We start from the raw sequence: 6,574 nt of genomic DNA on the forward strand, positions 1-6,574 counted from the left end.
ACTCCCTTTATTTTACCAACATAGAAAACTGCTATGAAGCCATCCCCCAACATGGCACCTTCAGTCTCATGGAATCTCTCTCTTACTTTTGCAAACTTGATGCCAAACTACATTTTTCTAGTTTTTCCTAATTACACCCCGCCCTCTCCCTCGCCCCCTCCCATTCTCTAGTTTTTCCTTTTTTCATATGTTTTTCTTTAATTTCTTCCCCCCTCTTACCTATTTTAACCTATTTTTTCCTTAAATTTTAAATTAAAGTTTCCCAATTTCACCATTTCTAATTTTAAATTTTTGTTTCCGTAAATTTTCATAATTAAAAGTTTTTTAATTATAAACTACTCCCCCTAACCCACCCCTCCCAAACCCACCTAACCTACCCCTCCCAAAACACCCACTACTTTAGCTCACTCACACACACACACACACACATCTCCTAGGACATAGACACAAACATTGACACACACACACACATAGAAATCTTTCTTAATAAGTTGTGCTCACAGGCTCACAATGTCCTCCTCAGTTATCAAAATAACCCACCGTTTATTTTGTCGTACCTAGGTTTTCTACCATCATCTCCTTTTTTAATGTGCTGAACAAGGTTCCTTCTTCTTTCCTCTAATTTAACTCACATTCCTTTTCCCCTGTCCCTTTTTATTCACTACTAATAGTTCATTTCCCCCCTTTCTGTAATGCATATTTTTGTACTATTTCCCCCCCTTTTTTTGTGTTAAGTTCCCTATAAGTTGTTGTATTGGCCCTATAAGTATTGTTGTGTGATTGAATTTGCCTTTTTTCCCCCCTCTCATCTTCTACACTTTAAACCCTTTATATATTAATTAAAATGTTCCTAATTAATATGTATTTATGTACTTAACCATTGAAGATTTATTTTTGTGCGTTATGATTTCTCCCCCTAATCGTTATCTCATGGCATGCTTTTATACTTAGGATCAATCTTCAATACTTCCTTGAACTCTCGCTCTCTCTCTCACACACACGCACACACATATATAAGGACTATTATTCTAATCCTATAATCATAAAATGCTTGTAATAATTAAATTGTTCCTAGTTAATACGTAATTATCTACTTAATTACAATTAACCCGTCTATCTTGTCTAAACCTACCGACCCCCAAACAAACCTTAACACAACCCTTCCCTTATTCAACCTAATCTTATCCTTTCGTACCCATGGTCACATGCTTGCTCAACGCTCTCTTCTCAACTAGCCGCTCCATCCCTCTACCCTCACCCTTGGCTGCACGTCCCTCGCCCTTGAGCTCTCTGCCATCATCAGCTTGTAGACCCTCTCCTTCTAGGCGTTGGTTACCAACTTAGGTAATTCTTTACTTTGCCGCCTTCGTCTCGCAGGCTCTCCCTTCTTTTCCCTTGCTTCCCAGTCCTTGTAAGTAACGTTATTGCGTACTCCTTCCTAGCTTTTTGGTCGGCTGGCTGCCTCCGCAACAGCAGCGTGCTGGCTTTAGCTCCCCTACTTGGCAACCTACGCTCTTCTAACTTTGTCTTCCACTTTCTCTCAATCGGGCTCTCTCGCGCGCTCTTCTATTATGTGTCGCTGACGACGTATACCTCCTCGTCCAACAAAGCTTATTACTCAGGTTTCTTGCTTACCTTTACAAGACTCTACGCGCGCATGCATGTTTCTCAGCTCCCTCGTATCCGTCCCGTTACTGGCCTCCTCATCCCTCTTGCTCTAAGAAAACTTCAAGTTCTACGTGCTTGCTGGTTTGCGACTCCTTCTCAGTTTCCTCACGGCCCCTCTACACTCTTCACCTCTCCTTCTTGTGCACCTTCTCGTGAACGGGTAAGCTCCGGGCAGTGTTCACCGTAATGCTGAACCTTGCTCTTAACGACGTTGTTAAGTACAACTCTTTCACCGTAGGCCCTGCTTTTTATACCGCCTCACTCAGGTCTCATTTTTCTTTTCTGGAGTCGGAGGCCTCCTACAAACTCTTCTCCGCTCACAGTTATGACAACTTTGCCCTTGTACCTTTCTGTTTCGCTCTACAAGTCGCTTAGTGGCTTGGCCATTTAGAAAGTGCGAGCTGCCTTTTGACGTTCCTCTTCGCCCCCAAGTGTTTTCCGCCTTCCATTCAAGCTGTTGGAAACCGTCTCTCCCCGTAGTGTTGCTTTTGAAGAGGTATCTGCACAAAGCTAAAAGAGGGCTTTCTGAAGCAAAAGAAAGCTCATATATCAAAGAGGGTCCAGCACAGAGGTTGGACGAAATGGTGCGCACTTTTGCCCGGGAGAGTTGCTACAGTCTGAAACTGAGTTTTGACGATTTCTCCCTCGTTACTGAACCAAATGACCTTAAAAATGGCTCAAAATCTTTGTCTTGAGGTCGCCCATCTACTCCTAAGAGGGCTCAGGCAATGGCGGAGCAGGCAGGGAGTATTGAGCAATAGAAGAAATTCGCTGTTTGGAGAATGACAGCCACCACAGACGTTTTTTCTTCAATTGCTTGCAGCTAGCTGGCTGCTCACTTCGGTTGGTGGTGCATGGAGGCTTACCTTTGCGCACCTCCTCCATTACCTCATTGTGTTGACTTTCTCACTGTCATACGTTACTACGTGGTTGTTTACGTAGAAGTAGTCGCCTACTCCTTCTTACTCATTTACTCCTCTGTAGTTAGCTCCGGATGTCCCGCTTGCTTGCAACGCACTCACCCTTTGATTTACGGAAAGTTTGGAAAGTGGTTCGGACAACCAGAGTGATGACCTTAACTGTCAAGAACTTCGTAAACTTTACCTTGCTTATTGTCCCTCTCCTGAGACCGGTTGCTTAAAAAATCCCAGTCTTACTTGATTAGAACGCTAGCATACAATTTTTTCCGCATATATGTATTGATTATTGAATAATTATATATATATATATATAGAGAGAGAGAGAGAGAGCGCGCGCGCGCCTAATGAGCTCTATTTTCATCCTAATCTAAAATTTTCTCTAGTCTACGGGTTATATTCAACAATCAAGCCATTTTTAAGTTGCAAACACTTGGTCTGCATAGCTGCGCACATAACCGGAATCTTATAAAAGACAACACAAAGCTCTTATAAAAGACATCACACAAAGCTCCTAAGCTTATAGCAGGGGCGTTCCGGCTCCGTAGTGTGGAAAGGAACTTATTTGCAAATAATTTATTGTTTATCTTTTCGTTGCTAGGTGATTGCTTTATTCAAATTACTTTAACATTTGATTACTCAAGGTTTTTAATCAAGGACACATTTATATATTTGTTGCCTTTACGTGTGTTCTTATGAGGATATGTATTTCATTTTTCCATTTTTCACGTAGTGTGTATGGTAGTTGGCTTCACATTAGCCTAGTTACTTTTTCATCTAGTTTTAATTGTAGTCTCTACCTTTTATTCCTACTAAAGTTAGAATTCTTTTAGTTTCCGTTTTATTCATTTGCATGGAACTCTCTCTCTCCTTATTATATATATGTATGTATATATATATATATATATATATATATAATTTATTTATCATTGTAACTTAAATTGTCATTGACTTAATGGTTTTCTTGGTTATTTTTGCTTCATTTAACTACTTAAGTTTCCTTAATAGCTAGGCTTATTTAATTGCCTTACATAATTGATCCCTTATCTTTTTTTGTTCTAGTAATTCCCCTTTCTATATATCTATCCTTCTCTTTTCTATGTGCTTTAAGGAATTTTCTTAGGAATTTCTTTTTTCTTCCTATTCTAAAGGCTTTGTTGTCCTTCAGATAATGTGCTTATAGCTTTTTTTTATTCATTTAGGTTTATTTCCATTATTAAGTCAATGACTCTATTCTAAGTTATTCTTAGGATTGTTGTTAATGTATTTGCTTTAAGAATGGTATTTGCATGTGGACTACCCCCAAGAGGATTTTATAACTTATGTCATAGCTGGGTGTGGACTACACCCCATTTGTCAGTGGTCACAATTGGGTGTGGACTATCCCATGACTTGTTTCAATTTTGCTCTTTGTTCTCTACCATTTTTGAAAATTTTCCTTCAGTTGTAGGAGATATTCGTTTATTTATGAGAATTTGAAAGGTCTATCAATTATGGATATGGAATATCCCTCATGTGACATGTGAAGCTACTTTTGCATTTTGCTCTTATAATATTTGCAAAAATTTACTTGTGAATCTAGACAGTTGTCTATGTTCCTTGGTAAAGCAATAACACGTCAAGGGATACAGGCATTATTTGTCTACCCATTTGTTGTTGTTAATGTATTTGCTTTAAGAATGGTATTTGCATGTGGACTACCCCCAAGAGGATTTTATAACTTATGTCACAGCTGGGTGTGGACTACCCCTTATTTGTCAGTGGTCACAGCTCGGTGTGGACTAAACCATGACTTGCTTCAATTTTGCTCTTTTATTTCTACCATTTTTGAAAATTTTCATTTAGTTGTAGAAGATATTCATTTATTTACGAGAATTTGAAAGGTCTATCAATTATGGATATGGAATATCCCTCATGTTACATGTGATGTTACTTTTGCATTTTGCTCTTATGATATTTGCAAAAATTTACTTGTGAATCTAGATGGTTGTCTATGTTCCTTGGTAAAGCAATAACACGCCAAGGGATATAGGCATTACCTATCTACCCATTTGAAATGATGATATGTTATTCTTATGTATTTGCTTTAAGTATGATATTTGCATGTGGACACAATAAGACAAAGCACCCACAGACGTGCACACAGACGCGTTTACTGCACTAAAAAAAAACTTATAGGCGCGTCTATTTGCACGTCTATTTGTGCGTCTAGAGATCCACATCTAACATCACATCTATATAGCAGACAGACGTGCGTATAGACGTGCATCTAGACCCGTAAATAGACACTCTACTAAAAGATTTAAAAGATAGATAGAGGCATCGTTAAACGCGTGTCTAGACACATTTATAAACGGTCTTATAGACGCATTTATAGACATGCAAATAGACGCTTCTCAAACAGACAGACGTGTATATAGATGCGTTTATATACGCACTGATAGACGCGCTATATAATATTTTTTTTTAAATTTACAAAATGCTGTGTATGTTGTATGCTATATAGTTACAAGAATCCCATTTCCACATTGTGTAATTCAATTCTTATAGCCAACCACATTTTAATTACAATTCCAAATAAAACATTACAACTCCAAAATGCAATAAAATTGAAAGCTCAAAAAGTGCTTGTATGTACATATAGCACGAAGCTAAGCCACGTCATGTGGCTTCAAGTACCAAAAATAAGAGGAGTGTATATACAAGAGGCACAAAGTCAAAAGCCAGTGGCTTTAAGTACAAAAAGAGTAGCTAGCACTACTTCTACGACTAATCTATGTTCTCCATGTCCTCGCTCCCTTCCACGCTCCCTTCTGCACTCCCTTCTCTGCCTCCTTCCTCGTCTTCTTCCTTGTCTTCTTGTGTAGGGACCTGTAAACAAGGGACAACATATATCAATGTATGAAAAATCAAATCTTTACTTATAATATTGACACTATTTAATTACTTTTAAATACCTCGAGGGCCGCTCTAGTAGCCTGGATATATTGCTCCTCAGTAATCAACCCATCATGATAGGAGTGCTTCCATATATCTCCTCTGCGATGGTGGCGGTGGTAGGCTATCTCGACAGGAGTAGGGTATCTGCCCATGATATCAAGCTGCAAGATGACACAATTTGTGGACACTACAAGGCATAGGCCATTTTCCGACGGAAATACCGACGCTTTTTACATAAATTTTTTTTTTTCACAAGCGCAAAGGTCGCTAAAAGCGTCGGAAAAGGAGCGTCACTATAAAGCGTTGCTATGTAGCGACACTGAAAAACGTCGCTATATAGCGACGATGCAAACGTCGCTATATAGCGACACTATTAATCGTCGCTATATAGCGACACTGGTAAACGTCGCTATATAGTGACGATTAACAGAAGTTAAAAAAAAGGGTTAGTGGGGCTAAACAGGGCTTCCTTTTGGCCCTGTTTAGCCCCACTAATCCTTTTTTTTTTTTGTAATTACAAAAGAAAATTTTTTATAACAAAATTTCCCTTGCTTGCAGGGTGATACAAAATTGTTCTTGTGAAATGATGAGTAAAAAATGCAACAGTGTTTGTAACAAAATTACCCTGTGAAAGAGCGATACAAAATTGCTCAAACGAGCGGATATACAAAACGCTACTACCACTACTCATCCGAATCTGAATCATCTTCCTCTTGTTGGCCTGTTCCTTGGTCCTCGACACCTGCATCTTCTCCCTCGTCCTCGGCACCTGCGTCCGATCCTTGCCCCTGTTGATAGCTCGCCTCCGATGATGGGACGCTTGAGCTTTGACCCTAAGAGTGAACCATATAAATCAAAAATTAGATTGGAACTTAAATTAAAAAGTGAGATTACAAGTAGGAGTAAACTTATACCGTGCGAGTAGCCACCTCAGCCCAATCGACTGTCGCTCCCATTACCTCTTGCTCAATGAACCACGGCTTTGTTCCTATCCGAAATGCGTGCCGCGTCTCTGCATCCGTAGGAAGATGAACCATCGCAGCTTGCTG

The sequence above is a fragment of the Dipteris shenzhenensis genome, chromosome 27 (assembly GCF_047967505.1).
Source record: "Dipteris shenzhenensis isolate YYH24624 ecotype China chromosome 27, Dip_SZ_1.0, whole genome shotgun sequence".
Classification (NCBI taxonomy): Eukaryota; Viridiplantae; Streptophyta; class Polypodiopsida; order Gleicheniales; family Dipteridaceae; genus Dipteris; species Dipteris shenzhenensis.